Below are 18,123 nucleotides of genomic sequence, written 5' to 3'. Positions count from 1 at the left end.
TGTGGGATACCATATCCGGATGGATTGTTAGTTTATACTTCAATTGTTTAACCAGACATTGGATTAATAATTTTATTAGACTATTAGTCTAATTCCGAGCTCATGTCCACCCAAATAAACATGACTTAAAAGTATAATTTAAATAATATATGCTAACTTCATATGACATTAGATTTATTTTTATTTTTTAAAATATTGAAATATCATATTATATTATAACATAGTAAAAGGTAAAAAATTTATCAATTAATGACCATTAATGTTTAAATTATATAAATAAAATTATCACATATATTTATCTAAATTACATTTCAGCATAATTGTGTGAATATTATTTTTCAACATTTTATACATTGCAACATACTTTTTTAAAATAAAATTACAAAAAACCATACAAAAGTATTTCAGTTCCATTTTTATAGTATAACGTACTAGAATATCTTTTTGTGTTATATGTATCACAATATTTTTTTTTATAAAAATATAATTATATATATATACTCATAGTTAAACATATAAATAATTCAATTAAAATTTATGAAATATTATATTTAGAAAAAAAAATTTATGTGAATTTTGCTAATTTGTAACTTTACAACAAAATGACATTCACATGGAACAAGTTTCACGAAGTTGATGCAATCGTCTCAAAATGGTAAAATTATTTAATATTTTTAAAGTAATACTATTTATTAATTAACATATTTTTATAGAGTCTCTAGCATTTTTGCTAATAAGTGCCTTATTAATAAGTGTCTGGAGATTACAAGAAAAAGACAAAATAAATATATAACTCAATACACTTTTCATTAATTTTATAACACTTTTTAACTCATTTTAAAATATATTTTTAAACTTTTTTACCATTTTCAAAATATTTTTTACACTAAACTCAACATTAAATAATGCGTAAGGGATATTCGTTAACATTTGTTTATTTTATAATATCTTTGAACAGTTTAAAAAAAAATGATTAATTTTTATAGACAAATAATTATTAATGTAGAGCACAAGAACATTGACTTCAAGCTAGGGGTGCAACTCGGACAAGTTCAGTCGGGTTTGAGATTTGTCCAAGCCTGGCCCGAATTGTGTTTGGCAGTGCCCAAACCCGCTCAAGCCTGACCATCAACCCGAGCATGGCTGTCCAAGGCCGAACCAAGCTTCATAATTTGAACTCGAATTAGCCCGAATTGCCTGAATTTCACAAGGCAACAAACAACTTCTGAATTTTTTCATACAACAAACAGTGCTTCATTACCTAAACATCATCCCAACTATAGCGATCCCGATTTTCCCTCCATTGTCTATTGTTCCGTGGTTGAGTGTTGTTGTTGTCTATGTTATATATCCGTCCTTTCACTCTTCGTATTTGAGTTTTGGGTTGTGTTGGGCAGGTTTGAAACAGGTTGGTTGTGTTTAGAAACATAGAGTTGATGCCCAGATTTTGGCCTCCACGCTCGAGCGGACCCTTTTGCATTTGCTCCTCCGCTCGAGCGGGCATTTTGACGCTCGAGCGGGATTCTTCAGTCGTTAGTACTTTTCCCTGCAGGTCATCGGACGCTCGAGCCTCCACTTTCACGCTCGAGCGAGGACCTTCGTCTACAGAACTTCTGGAAGTGTGCATTCGACGCTCGAGCGTCGCTTTTCACACTCGAGCATGAGACTGTATCTGACGCTCGAGCGGACTGTGTTGTATATCAGTCTGAGTTGTAGCATTTTGAATCACTTTTTCGGGCCATTCTCTCTCTCTAGCTTTCCAAAACCCTAATTTGAGAGCTCATCTCTCTAGAACTCTTTCTCTCTCTACATTTTGATCTTGGTTTAGTGAGACCCAACCCTTGTGCCTTCATTAAAGTGTTAGAACTTTGCAAGACCTGCCTCTTGATCCAAAAAGTTGTGGGTTTGGAGCACTTTTGAGTTTGTTCATCATCTCCATTGGGTCTCTTCACTTGAGGTAGGGATAACTACTCATATTTATGGTCTTTGATATAAGCTTGTAGCCATTTTGATTTAATGTTGTAGTTGGGGAATTTTGGGTGTTAGGGTTTCAAAACTTGAAATGTATAAAGAGGGGTTTTGTTCCTTTTGAACTATACATGTGTGTATGGGTCTTAAAATGAGGTTATTGATGTTTATTGATGATATTTGGACCTTTGGATCAATGTTGAGGAAAAGGGAAAAATGTCTTAATTGAGTATAATTGGGTCATTTGAGTAATTAATGAAATTAATTATGGGAATGTGAAATTGGTTGAGAAATAAGGAAATTGGGAAATTGTGAGATTTAATGATGTAGTTGGGTTGATGAACCATTTACCTATAAAATTGTTGATAATTTATCTGTTGATGAATTTATTATCTGTTTAGAAATAATTGTTTTGGATTATCGATGGAGGATAGTCTTGATTGTTGTAGACACTGCATGATGATTAGGTGAATTAAAACTAATCAATTGAGTATGTCATTGAATATGACGGATGGAATAACACATTGAATATGTGCTTTGCTTGATCATTGCATATGATAAGTGTTTAAATACATTGTATATGTATGCTGTTTGGGATAAGATATGGGACGTACTCCACGGTTTGGGAGGAGATAGGGGATGTACTCCGAAACCGGATTTGGGAGGAGATAGGGGATGGACTCCAGTGATAATTAAGTTGGTCGGAGTGTCCAGGGTGAAAGTCCCGAAATCCAAATTACGTTTGCATAACGTAGAAGAATTGAAGTGTTAATATTGTGAGTTATAGTCTCATATCAATTGATCATGATCGGAGTATTGATCATGATCGGAGTATCGTTAACATGAGTTGTAATCTCTGTATAACTGTCTGAAAGAATAGAGAACCATATCTATGAATTGGTTTTGATAATGAAACGGAAAGGAATTGAATATGTTTGTGAATAAGGATTGATTATGAAAGAGATGTACGTTTGTTTATATGAGTTAAACATTTATTAAATGCTAATGTTTTAGTTATTGCTCATGTTATGTTTAGCATATCTCTACTCGGCGTTGGCTCACCCTATATGGGACATCATTTTCAGGTTCAGGTGATATGCCACCTCCAAGGACGTAGCTTAGGAGGCTGAAGATCTTTTGTTGTTATCTTTTTGGTGTTACATGTAAATTCAAGCCAAGGGCTTATTTTGTATAAAGAGTTAGAACTCTTCTTTTATTGTAACCAAGTGTTGACTTGGAAAGTTGTAAGTCCATAGGGCATTTACTTTTGATGTCAACATGTAACACTTTTGTACGTAATACTCTGATAAATGGAAATATACTTTATTCACTTATGTCGATGCATGTCAAGAATGTGGGGTTTATATGTATTATTTTGAGGGCGTTACACCAACCACAAACACTGTTACATATAATAGTAAATTTCACTAGGCAACAAATAGTGCTTTATTATTCCATACAACAAACAGAGTAGTTCTTAGGCATTAGGCAAAGAGCATTTCTCTAATGCATTGTAAGACCAGGATTGATATCAGTATCAATATCTTCAATTTTCATCCCAGCAAGTAATTCCCAATCAAATGAGTAAAGAAGATTGGCAAGTGCAAGCTCTACTGTTGCAACTCCCAGATTGATTTCACAATGCTCTTCGACCAGATCCAAATGGAATTAGTCCAAAGTCCTTTAAAATCAATATCACCGGTTTTGAGTGGCAATCGAACGACGAGTGACCAAAAATAGACAAATTGAAGCACAAATACAAACACAGAGAGGGATCTACCAGTTTTGTGTGGCATCAAAGCTTATTGAAAAGGTGGCATTGTCGTCGTCGTCGTCCTCCGTTCTTCAACTCTCATGGAGAAATGAAATGAGAGTCTGAGAGTGAGGGAAGAAAGAATAGTTAAGGTAGAGTTTTGTTTTTAGTTTTAACCTAATGGTCCAAATAAAATATGCTAATCTAAGGGCAAAAGACCACCAAAAAAAAAAAAAAATTAAGGGCCAGCTATTTAATTTATACATATATTATATAATTTATATAATATATTAAATACAATTCAGGTTCGGGTTGCTCGAGTTAGTCGCTGACTCTGCCCAGGCTGAACTCGAATTACAATTCGGCCATCAAAAATCTATTCAGGCCCGTACAGATTACAAGATATTGTTGGTCAAGCCTAAAAAAAGTCGTGCTGGGCACGAGTTGCTTGGGTTGAGCCCGTCCGAGTTGCACCCCACTTCAGGCTCGAAGTAACTGTTGGATGTTTAGTGGTATTACTAGATAAGGAAATTACTTCTCAGTGCATAGCTAAAAAAATATTTTCAAATCAGTGATATTCTTTTTAAACATTAATATATAAAATTATATATATATATTTTATAATTTTGTAATTAAATTTTGAAAACATCACTGTCAAATAACTTCCTAGATAGATTTAGGGGTGTTTGGAAAGTTGACTATTTTAGTAAATTATTTTAGTTTTTGACTATTTTAATAGGTTAAAATAGTGATGTTTGAGAAGTTGGTTAAATTTTTTTTTTTATAATTGAATATAATGTTTATGAGAGAAAAAATAAAATGATTATGAATTTTATGTGATATTATATATTATTAATTATTTAATTAATTTTATCTTTTAGTATTATTTTAATTTAAAAATCCTAAAAAGGCTCTTCCCAAACACTTATAATTGGATGATGATAGAGAGCTCTAAAAATATAACTCTAAAATAAGATCTACTGAGATGGCAATTGAAAAAATAAAAAATATAAAAAATAACATACACATCACATTATAATGGGTTCCAACTAATTAGAGCCCTTGTAAAGCTCATGTTTTAGAACTTTAAAACATTTTTTCTTATAATTATAACAAAAATGATATAGAATTCTAATTTTTGAACTCTAGAAAGAGCTCTAATGATGTGACAAAGGTACAAAATAAAAAAATAAAAAACAAAAAACAAAAAAACTCACACACATCGGGCATATTTAGTACCATTTCGTTTTCAGTTTATATTTACAAAAATTTTAAAAATTATCGTAAAAACTTGTTTGATAATTTTTTTGGTTCATATATGGTAGTCTTAGTTTATAAATTTGAAGAAAAACCGTAAACTCAAAAAATGAGTTTACGTTGGTTTTTAAACCGAAATTTTAAAAGTTTGACTAATAAATTTTTTTTTTCAAATAATTTTTTTTGAATTAATTAATTTTTTTTCCAATTATAATATGTACGATCCCATTGTCATAAATAATAAAAAAATAAATATAAATATTTTAAGCCTGAACAAACATATTTTTTAGTTTATGTTTTAAATTTTTTTCAAACATTTTATCCAAACCAAATGCGTTTGTAGTCTATGTTTTTTCTAAAAATAAACAAAAATCAATTTATAAATTTTTTGAAAACATAAATAAAAAATATAAATATTACCAAATGCTACCATCACATCACATATAAACTCCACACCCATTAAACCTCCTTTAGAATTTTTTTTATTTTTTATTTACAAATCTCAATCTTTATTCATAAGTAGAGCATCTCCAACGGTGAATCAAAATTTTCACCAAATTTGAGTAAAAAAAAGTCAATTTTCTCAATCTGATATGACTTGCTCCAATCATGCATTAAAAGGGAAGGGTCGACCGGCGGGTCGATCGGTAAGGCTAAATTTTTTTTTTCTTTTCACCTATTTGAACCTTTTTGACCGGTTTGAACCTATCTATTTGAAAGGGGATCGGTTAACCGGTCGGATGGTCAACCGGCCGGACATCCGGTTGGTTGACCGGTTGGCCCACCCCAACGGTCAAGCACAGTGAAATACTGAAATCTGGTGCGTGTTCTTAGTTTGATGAAATTTTTGTTTCATTCTCATTTTGATATCAATTTGGTGAAACCATTAGAGTGAAAAAAAGTGACTTTTTCATCAAATTTCAAATCTGATGCAAAGTTTGATGAACCATTGGAGACTGCCTTATATGGGTGGATCAGGTGGGGAGAACAGTCCCATTTAATGGTGGGCATGCTTGCTTAGTTTACTGCAACATTTTCTTAGTTTAGTGACATTTGAAAGTGCCACAAAACTATTAGTTTAATGACATTTTTTAATCTTGTGGCATTTTGAACAAGTGCCATTTGTATCCGTGCCACGGTAGATACTAGTGCCACTACACCATCATGGCTAAAAACTTTCAATGACATTTTGATGTCATGGTAGATATTATTTGTGGCATTATCAAGCGCCATTAAAAAAAGAGTTAGTGACACTTATAAGTGTCATTATACCATCAAGACTAAAACATTTCAGTGACACTTTAATGTTATGGTAGGCACTATTCATGACGCTATCAAGTGCCATTCGTGACTATAATTCATTGTAGAACAATTTGATCTGCTCTTGCAGAGACTCGAACCGCCAACCTCCCGCACCATAAACCTTATACACCATACTCTTCCCACTACACCTCTATAGCACCACATGATTATAAATGCAACATATATTATTTATATAGTACATACATCCATATTAATATAAAAGTATATGTATAAATATAATTATTTTATTGAACATAATTTATTTAAAATAAACTATTTACTAGCAAAATAAAAAATGACCACTTTTGGCGACTAAAAATATTTTTAAGTCGCCAATTCTATACTTTTGGCTACTAATTATTTTTTAGTTGCTAAAAAACTTAAAGCCAACCAAAATTGGATTTGGTTGCCGAAGATGTTCTTTTAGCTACCAAAATTTTGATCGCCAAAAAATTTAATTCCCGCCTGAAGATTTTAGTTCTCTCGCGCTAAAAATTACCACTTTTGGCGACTAAACTTATTTTTTAGTTGTCAATTGTAGACTTTTGGCTACTAAAATTTTTTTAGTCGGTAAAACCCATATAATCAGCAACCAAACTTATTTTTAGTCGCCAATTGTAGACTTTTGGCTACTAAATTTTTTTAGTCGCTAAAAAGCTTTACTTTGAGCTACTAAAAATTTTTTAGTCACTAAAACCCATAAAATCAGCGACCAAACTTAGTTTTAGTCGCCAATTGTAAACTTTTGGCTACTAAAATTGTTTAGTCGCCAAAAAGCTTTACTTTTGGCTACTAATGTTGTTTTGGTTGCTGAATGCTATACTTTCAACGATCAAATTTTTTTTGGGCAGGAAATTTAGTCGCCGAATGCGTTTTTTCCAGTAGTGTATATTGAGTATAATTTATTTATTTTTAATCATTTACTGCATTTTAAAAATTTAGAAAATATATTGGCATTTTTTGTTTTTTCAAAAATGCCATTATAAGTTTTGAAAGTTTTTAGCTTTGAAAGTTTTTAGCTTAGTGGCATTTCTCAAAATGCTATAAAATATTTGTTTATGACACTTTTCACCTATAAGTTCCATAAAAAGTAATTTGCACCTATCTAGTGTCCTAATATTTTTTAAAAAATGCCATTGCTACTAAAGTTTAGTGGCATCTGTTGGTAAATGTCACGAACATAATTTTTTGTGCCATTATTTTATAAAATGCCATAAAATTAATGTGACATTTCTTTAGTGAAATGCCACTACAGCTTTATATGTTTGTGGTTTTGTGGCATTTTTCTAAAACATTTAATACCAATTTTTATTTTTGTGGCATTTTCTAAAAATATGCCACTAGTGTAGTGTCACTAAAGTGTAAATTTGTTGTAGTGACTTTTTGTTGTAGTGAAGTGACCCTTTTTTTAATTGAAATGCCACTAGAGCCTTATATGTTTGTGACTCTATGACATTCTAAAAAATGCCACCAAATATTCTTTTTGTGACATTTTTTAAGAATATGCCACTAGTATGGTGTCACTAAAATGTGTTTTTGTTGTAGTGGTTCGCTGTCAATTCTGTGGCCTCATTGGTAAAGGTCTATTTTAATAAGTTATTTTAATTTTTAATTATTTTAATAAGTTAAAATATTTATATTTAAAAAAAAAGTTAGATTTTTTTATAATTAGATATAATATTTATGATAAAAAAATAAAATAATTATGTATTTAATGTGACATTTTATTTTATTAGTTATTTTAGTCTATTTTAACTTTTTTTTTTTTTTTTTGTAGATTTTAGTAAAAAAAAAAATCTAAAATTGGCTTCCCAAAATTATGGTCGCAAATGAATTAAATTTTCACAAACAGGTTAAGGCCGCAAATGAATTAAACTTCTCACAAACAGGTTCGGTTCGGCCCGGGCCGGGCCCGAGCTCGAGCTTGAGCTCAAGTTCAAGTTCGAATATTAAACTCGTTTAGTAAATGAGCTGAATTCAAATTCGAATAAGTTCGGCTCATTTATCTCTATTTAAATTATAATTAATAATATTTTTTTATTTAAATAATATAAATAATACTAAAAAAACCTTATTGAGCCGAGACGAGCCGAGCTTGAGTTTCATTAATATTAATGAACCGAGCTGAGCTCGAGCCCAGTTACTTATCGAGTCGAGCTCGAACTCAATAAATGAGCTCGATAAGCAAACAAGTTGAACTCGAGCTCAATAAAGTTCGGTTCTTTTGCAGCCCTATCCAAAGTCATTTTTTCGAGAAGTTATTGGTTGGTCCTGCACCATCGCTTCAAGAGTGTCATGATTGATGAAAGATGTGAGGTTCACAATTTTATATTGAATAATTAGGGAAGAATAAGATCACGTTTGTTTGGTGGATTAGGTTAAATGAAATTGTTAGTGAGGAGACGGTTAGTGAAGAAATTGTTAGTGTGGGAATTGTTAATGAGGAGATTAAATAAAAATATATTTGTTTTGATAATAATTGTAAGTGAGGGGATTGTTAAATTATTTTTATATAAAATAAAAAAATATATTTTTATGTATAAAAAAAAATCTAAAACAAATATAAAAAAAATTAGAAATAACAGGCCACACATGGTTTAAAAAAAAAAAAAAAAACCATTGTTTCGGTCAACTGGCCGGTCAAACCGGCCAAAAGTCTGGGCAGATGATCGGATATACTCTAATCCCTGGACTATTTTTTCAATCTCACCCTCTACCGAGCCAAGCTAATCCGCCTACAGAAGGGGATTACTAAACTGAATGGAGTATCAATCCTAGCTCTCCTATTACCACCAAACATGCTATGAACAAGACCCACAGCCAACCTAATCCAATCTGGCCTCTGAAGTAGGGAAACAAACATGGCCTAAGAGATATGATATATTGTAATTGATGAGAAATACCACCACACAGGAGTACCAAATAATTTTTTATTCCTTTAGTAATTTAACAGATTTGCTACTGACCCTAATAAATGATCGATAATTAGGGGTAGGGCGTCGTGTCGTGTTTATGTCATGTCATTTCAGGTTCGTGTCAGAATTATCTCAACACTAACCCAACCTGTTTATTATTTCATGTTATCCTGTCGTGTCATTTTTGGACTGTGTTTGGTTCATGTCGTGTTAACGTGTCATGTCAAAAACATTTACTATTAATTAAAAATATTAAATGTATGAAAAAAATTTGAAATTTTCTTCACAAGTTAAATTTAATTAAACTAATCTCTATTAAACAAAATTAATTATAAAAATATTTGATTTCAATTTAATTTAATTTTCTTAATTTATAAAAATTATATTTTATTATTATATTTTTTTACTAGATTAATTCAAATAAAATAAAAAATACATTAAGTTCAATTAAAAGCAAAAAGAATCTATATTAAATTTAAAATTGTATTTCATGTACTTTTTAATAAATTGGATGTGATTATGTAAGAGATAAAAAAATGTCTTGATATTTTTTAGTAGAAATAATATTAAAATGTGTAATTAAGTCTTCATTATACAGATTATCCGTATCAATTTTGTGTTATACAGATTTGACATTAACCCGACCTATTTAATATTCGTTATCGAGTCGTATCATACATGTGTTCGTGTCATATACGTGTTCGTATAGAAAATAGTTAATATTAACTTGCTAATTTCGAGTATGATTCGAATCATATTATTGTGTCGTGTATTGTAAATTTTCACCCTTACCGAAAATACTACCGAACACCCATGTAGACATTATTTTAGAAAGTAGATTAAAAATTAATTTTTTAATTTTTTTTAAAAAATTATGTAAAAAAATAATATAACTCAAAAAAAAAAAAAAAAACAAAAATTAAAAATTGACTTTTCGTGAGATTCCCAAAATAAGCCGTATGCTATAGCCCACCGCTTAAAAACTATTCAATCACTTTTAAGCATCACGTGAAACCATCATTCTGCATATATTTTTACAGTCTCTAAACACAAAATTGTAAAATGTCATTCCTTATTTGTTGATTTTTATTTTCTTATAGTAATACAATTATATATAATAAAATATTGGAAGAATTTCAAAAAGTGAATGTAAAAAAATTAATTTTTAAATACTGGAAGTACAAAATTTAATTACATTATTTAGGCTTCGTTTGGGAACAGACTAATTTAGTAACTTTTTGGCTATTTGACTAAAATATGAGCTAAAAAAAACTAGTATGTTTGGGATGACTTTTTGACTTTTTACGAAAAAATGTGCAAAAAGTAGAGAGAAAAGAGAATCTTTGACTTTTTGGTATGGGTTGTTGGCTTTTTAATTTTTTTAGTGACGTTTTAGCTTTTTGGCTAAACGGGTCGCTTCCCAAATGAGGCCTTAATATATAAATTACTTATACTAGTATCATTCTAAAATTATTTTTCTACTATCAACTTTTTTTATATTCCCTAACACATAAATTTACTGGCTTTGTATGTTTTTGTGGGTGTTGATTTTTAATCACACAACCAAATAGGGAAACTCAGCAGGAGAGCACCGGCAGAATAGATTAAGCTCGAACAACCTGACACAGGAAAATAAGAATCCGGCGGTGGTTCGTCCACTCGGGGGCACTTCGACGATCAAATTAGTAATTATCTCTTAAAGATAGCCAATAATATTTAACTCACTAGACAGAGTATAAAAATATACCTTGGACCCACGAGGATGCCTTACTTTTATAGCCAACACTAACCTAATCCCTATAGAAGCCGAAGTTCAATGGACTTTGGCTCAATGCTCATCTTGGACTCCCAGTTAGATAGAGATAAACTCTCTAAGAGCTTTATCTTTATCCAGACTGAGGTCCTCTTCTATTCTAGGACTCTTGTCCCTTATTCGCTCATCTCGGATTCTAATGTCTCCAAAGATAACCTCGGCCTAGACGAGATCATCTCGCATATGACCAAGCCATGTGACACTCTGGCTGACATGTCGGCGTCACCTTGGCCCCGTGCTATCATTCACAAAATATATTTCCACAACTGTCCCCTTGGTTCTATTACCTCGGCATACTGAGGTGATGGAACCTACACCGTTCGTTCAAGTACTATGTCGGCTAAGACTTTCTGTTCTTTCAAGACCGAGATCATCACTCGTCGGCTTCGAGTTCTTAGGACTTAACTGCCCATCTTTATCAAGGACTAAGAACCAAGAACCAAGTTCTTTGAGTTCTTTAACCGAAATCGTTCATATAGCCGAGGTTATTGCTTCATTGAATTAAGAACTCGAAGAGTTTCATTTGCGCATGAGCTGTTACGCACGGTTTACTCAACTGTTTTCTCCACGCGTCCTTCTCCCATTGGTTCGTACTTGTAGTATCTGTTGTATCTGACAGAGATTCTAAGTTCACGTCAAAATCCTGACAGAGTTTACAACAAGCTTTGGGGACTGAACTCAAACTGAGTTGTGTTTATCACCCACAAACAGACGGCCAAACTGAATAAACCAATCAAACATTGGAAGATATGCTACGAATGTGTGCCCTAGATTTCCAAGGCAATTTGGAACAACTACCATTCGAGTATCGGTATGGCTCCTTATGATGCTTTATATGGCAAAAAATGTCGTTCTCTGATCTGTTGGGCCGAGGTAGGTGACAGATCCTTGTTAGGATCGAAACTTGTGCAAGAAACAATTGAAAATGTGAAACTGATTCAACAGAGATTGAAAACTGCATAAAGCTGCCAAAAGAGTTATGCAGACGTCTGAAGAAAAGATCGGGAATATGAAGTTAGGGATCATGTCTTTATCAAAGTAACCCCTATGAAAGGTCAAACGCGGTTTGGCGTAAAGGGCAAGCTAGCACCGAGATATGTTAGGCCATATGAAATTCTTGAGAATATTAATCTGGTGACATATCGGGTAGCCTTACCGCTGGTCATAGAACATATGCATAATGTTTTTCATGTCTCAATGCTTTGAGAATATCTATGAGATCCACTCCATGTAATTGAGCTGACTCATGTACTTTTGAAAGATGATTATACGTACGAAGAAAGGCCAATTCAAATTGTAAATCGCAGAATCAAGAGATTGAGGAAAAAAGAAATACTGTTGGTAAAAGTTGATTGGCAAAACCACGGAGGGACCTATGCAACTTGGGAGACGGAAGAAGATATATGATGAGGAGATACCCTGATTTATTCCCTTTGGATCCCATATTCTTTCAAAACGAAGGTAATTCGAGTTTGGAGGACCAAACTCCTTAAAGGGGGAAGATTGTAACAACCTCGACCTTTGATTAACTGTTAAACCATGATTAAGAATACCTAAAAAGTAATTAAGAGGGAATCATGTGTTAATTGTATGAATTATATGTTATTTGCATTTGTATCTGTCTATCGTAGAAAGATTTGTTTATGTTTCTGTTTTGTTCTGTGAATTGAAGGCCTTATCGGCATCCGATCACAAAATTGACTTGGTTTATGTGTTATTTGGGATTTTTAGGAAATTATGGTAGGTTGAGTTGAAATTCGGTTCAGAACGAATTAATTAGAATAAATTAAGGGTAATTGCTTAGACTAATTCAAGTGTAATTAACCAACTCTTAATCAAGCCTATATAAGGCCTATTTGACTCAAGACATTCAAGTTACACACTCTCATCCCCTCATACTTGAGCTCATAAACGTGTGAGAGAGTGAGAGGAAAGAATTGAATACAAACAAAGGAATTGCTAGAGAATTTAAGGGAATTGGCTTGGAACCTTAGTGAATTCACCATCTAGAACTTAATTGAGAAGTGAGGTAAGGATTCAACCCCTAGATTGGACACTTATGATGTCTAGACCATGAATTCAAGAGAATTTAGTTGAGTAATGCAAGAATTGAGCTAGAATGGATGAACTTGAGCCATATCATGCGTGTATGCATATTTTTTTACATTTTGAGTTTAATTGCTAAGAATTCTCACATGCATGCCTCAATTCTACCTTAGTTTTGAGACTTTGTCATGTTTCCCATTAATTGACCCATTTGATCATGATTTGGAAGCTTTGAAGTCAAGCAATTATATACATGATTTTTTTTTTCAACATTTCAAGTTTGATTTCACACAATTGGCATGCTTTTGGGCCTTGATTTTGAGAAATGTGTTTGAATTCTTGATATTTGACAAGTTTACACAAGTTTCCTTAAGTTTTTGGCCCAAAAGAACTTGATTTTGCGAGCGTGTGTCGAGCGGAAAAATCAAGCAACCAGTGCTTTTACAAAGTTTACAGACTGCTCAAGCGACAACTCACATGTTTGAACCTCCGCTCAAGCGAGGGAAGCTATACTCGAGCGACGATCCTGTTTTCAACAAATTTTCTTATGAGTTAAACAACATGTTTTAGCATCCTCATTGCATCCTAGGCATTCCTAGGCCTTGATTAAGACTTAATAAGGAGGTTAAGACTTAAAAGCACGCTAAGAAAAAAAAGAAACAAGTTAAGTACTATCCGAGTGTGCGTTTCCATATGTGTATCTGTTATGTTTGTGTAAGTCACACACTGTAAGCCATCTGACTTGTCTACTTTGTCTGTCCGCTTTTAGAGCCATTTGTGAGTAATAACTTTGTAAAGCTATGTTCAATTTATAAGTATTTTCTAAATGATATAAGATGATCTGTTTTCTGAAATATTATTTTCTATATGAATGAGTGGTTGTCCAATTTTCTGAAATGTACTCGTGGCATCATTAGCTTCAGATGACATCTGTTCTGTTATGTCCTAATTATGGGCCAACTGTACATCTCATGAGCCCACTGATATGGACCATTCTATATACGTCCCATTTATGGGCCAACTGTACATCTCATAAGCCAACCATACCATCCCCGTGCACGTAAGTCGACTGCATGCCTTTATGGCTGTCCCTTTATGGGTCAACTATTTCTGCTAGTGCTAATGGATGTACCACGTATGATTAACTGCCAATTCTGATTATGAGTATGATTCTGAATTTGTTTCTGTTATGAACTCTGATTTCTGAACATAAGTATGAATCCATTTCTGTTAACTACTAAATTCTGTTTTCTGTAACTGTTATGGACAACATTCATTAAACCCCTTTACTCTGTTATTATTCACTGGGCTCTAGCTCATTGTATTATTCATGTATGTAGGTGATCAGGCGCGTGACCAGGCTCCGTGATACTCCCTTGGAATTCCGTTTTATCGGCTACCCTTTGTGCCTCCCGAGAAGGTTCCGAATTAAGTCAAGTCACATGGTCTTGTTCTGTGAACTACGTCTAAGATTTTGTTTTCTTTTGGGTGAATCTCAAACAAGTTTCTGACTATCTGTGTATTGGGTTAGGTCCCACTTCTGTTTTATCTGTATTTTGTAAGTGACGTACGACTATTGTAATTATGACGTCACATGTACGTATATAAAGTTTTAAATTATCTGCTCCATGTTTGTCTACATAGCTCAATGAATGTTATATTTTGTATAATTACTTCCGCTAGCTCCTTAATTATATGTTATTCTGTATAGAGGCCTGTGGTAATCCAAGGATTACTGGTCAGTTACGATACTAAACATATAGGGGCGAGTTTGGGTCGTGACAATTATTGCGAATATCAAGGAGAATTAATATACATCACATTCATCCGTTTATGTCCGTTCATAAATGTATTAGTGTGAACATTGTGATTGCCCCGTTACACTTTTTACATGCTTAAATGGAATAGGAATTCATTGTTGTAAGCCACATCGCCCCCTACATGGATTTGAACACAAATGATGTAATAAACAGTTGAATTTTAAGACTGAGACGATACACAAACGGGGTAACATCATCCACCCATAAATCATTCCACTAAATCCTCACAAAAAAATATAAACGTAAAAATTTATCTTACCCACACATCCAACATCAGGAAGAAAATCCAAACAAAATCATATACAAGAGTAGACAAGTAAGCTCCTAAACCCCCAAATGAAGGAAATATAACATATCCAAAAAAAAAAAGAACTAATTGGTTTGAAAGAAAACTTTTAGGACTAAATGGAATAGCTTTTCTCCAAACAGAATTTATGAGTATTTTTTTTTCCTATTTTTACTGGATGAAATAGTATTTATGAATTTTATTTTTTTCTACTAATTTTGTTAAATAAATGTTTTTGACAATGGCGTGTTTGTAGTTTCAAAACTACGAGAGACAATCTGTATTTAAAGTAAATCTTAAGAGATTTATTTATAATTTATCCTTTTTTAAAAATATATAAACAAGTGTAATTACCGGTAAATTTTCAAAATTTTAATTTTTTTTAAAGAAATTCTTACAATTCAACCAAACAAAAAATATCACTATTTGATTTTGAATTACAAAAATAGTTTTTGAAATTTCAATTTGTATTTTTTAGTAAACTTTTTTAATATTTGACTCATCTTTTTTGGATGCACCTAATTTATATGTACTTAAAAAATAATTATTTTTTAGAAATCTTCAAAAAAAATTAAATAAATGAAAAAAATACAAAAATATACTAAATTTTGTTGGAAAATGGTTTTATATAGGCATAATTTTGAGCCCATTTTGGGTGGGCCCTAAACGTCTTTTGGGGTGGGTTTTGAGCCCATTTTGGGTGGGCCCCAAACGTCTTTTGGGGTGGGTCCGAAGAGGTGACGTGTTCCTTGTCGCATGGCAAGTCACACGGTGAAGACGGTACGTCAAAACCATTTATGAGTGAATGGGAAGTTGACGTCGTTTTCGGGTTTAACATTAATTTTTAAGATAAAATTCATTTGAATTTTTTCAATAAAAATTATTGTGGGAATTTAATTTAATTCTAAATTCAAAATGATTAAATTATTCAAAATAGTTTTATAATTGTTTTCCATTAGTTTTATATATATATATTTCTAATAGTTATTAAATTAAAGTTCCAAAGCTGTACGCGTTTGACCAAACGGAAATTTTTTGAAATTTTGAAACAAAGCGTCAGATTTATTTTGAACCTCTTGTGCACCTCTTCTTTAGTTATTTGCATCCGTTGGTTGCACCGTTTGTTTGCCTATATATACAAACCTTTTTTCAGCAGTCGAGGGATCCCGAAGAAATCAGTCTGGATATCTGATTTTACAGTCCGAAAAAATAGTTTGTTATTTTGTCTTATTGTTGTCCTACTTTCCTCTAGTACATTTATTCTTCATATCTAGTTTTAGAATAAATTAAAGAGAGTATAGATCACAGGTTTGGTTCGCCGAACAAATTTATTTGAAATGCTTCTATAAATTTGTGAAGATCATTGTATCCTGGGAGATAGACGCCATTCAACCGTAAGCACCGCAGCGGGGCGAATCTGTCTTAAGGACAGAGTGTCACACACTCGACTTGGTCTTGTAATTTTATTTGGTTCGACAAAATAAATCCGGTATGTTATTTATTTATTTTGTTTGATTTTATTTCTAGTTATTTTATTTACACAGAAGATTGTTCCAACAATCTTAAGACAGATTCGAATTATTCTGTTTACAGAATTTTTCGTTTGTTTTCCTTTTTCATTCTTCGTAAATAATTTCGGAAGAACATTATTTTCTGTGAATTTACAAAATAATATTCTGGTTGGAAAAACAAATAGTGATTATATGCTATTTGACAGATAGTAGTAATATACTGTCTCTTTTCTTTGACAACAACTAGTAGTACGATACTGGTGTCATTAACAATTCAGAATATATTTTTGTGGAATTTTTTTAGAAATTAATTTTGGTTTTTAGAAATTATTTTTTGAGTTTTCTTTAATTAAAATTCTGTTTCAGTATTTTAATTATTGAAGTGTTACAGAAATTTAATTTTCTGTGTGGAATTAATTTGGTTAAATACAATTTTATTTTATTTCCAAATTAATTGAAAAATAAAAGTTATAGTTTTTATTTCTTTTATTTTTACAGAATTTAATTTCTTGTGTGGAATTATTTTGGTTAAATAAACTTTTATTTTATTTCCAAATTAATTGATAAATAAAAGTTATAGTTTTTATTTATTTTATTTTACAGAATTTAATATTCTGTGGAATTAATTTGTTTAAATAAAATTTTATTTTATTTTCAAATTAATTGGAAAATAAAAGTTACATTCTTGTTTCTTTTATTTTTACGGAATTTAATTCTGTGAATTTGGTTTAATTTTCTGTGTAGTGTAAATTCTAATTATAATTTTGTTTTATATATTAGAATTGATGGCTACTGAAACAAATGCCCAAACAAGTACTACTGTGGTGGCTGCAATGACGCCAACCCCCTCTTCTGTTGTAACAGTACCGGTAAATCACGGTGAAAAGCCAGAGAAGTTCTTAGGAACTGACTTTAAAAGATGGCAACAGAAAATGTTGTTCTATCTTACAACTCTGAACCTGGCTCGTTTTCTCCGTGAAGATGCTCCTATCCTGAAAGAGGATGAAACCGACCGGCAAGTGGTTGCTGCGGTTGATGCCTGGAAACATGCCGATTTCCTTTGCCGGAATTACGTCTTGAACGGACTTGACAACACATTATACAACGTCTACAGTCCAATCAAGACAGCAAAGGAACTTTGGGAATCGTTGGAGAAAAAGTACAAAACGGAAGATGCCGGCTCAAAGAAATTTGTGGTTGGCAGATTCTTAGATTTTGTAATGGTTGATTCCAAAACTGTGATCAGCCAAGCTCAAGATTTCCAACTCATTCTGCATGACATTCACGCAGAAGGTATGTCTCTCAGTGAATCCTTTCAAGTTGCAGCCTTAATTGAAAAATTACCAAAAGGCTGGAAGGAATTCAAGAACTACCTCAAACATAAGCGCAAAGAAATTTCTATGGACGAGTTAATTGTGCGTTTGAGGATTGAGGAGGACAACCGCAATTCTG

This window comes from Camellia sinensis, chromosome 10 (genome assembly GCF_055761805.1).
Source record: "Camellia sinensis isolate YWXY chromosome 10, ASM5576180v1, whole genome shotgun sequence".
NCBI lineage: Eukaryota > Viridiplantae > Streptophyta > Magnoliopsida > Ericales > Theaceae > Camellia > Camellia sinensis.
The sequence above is the reverse complement of the archived record's forward strand: the minus strand, read 5'-3'. Positions refer to the sequence as shown.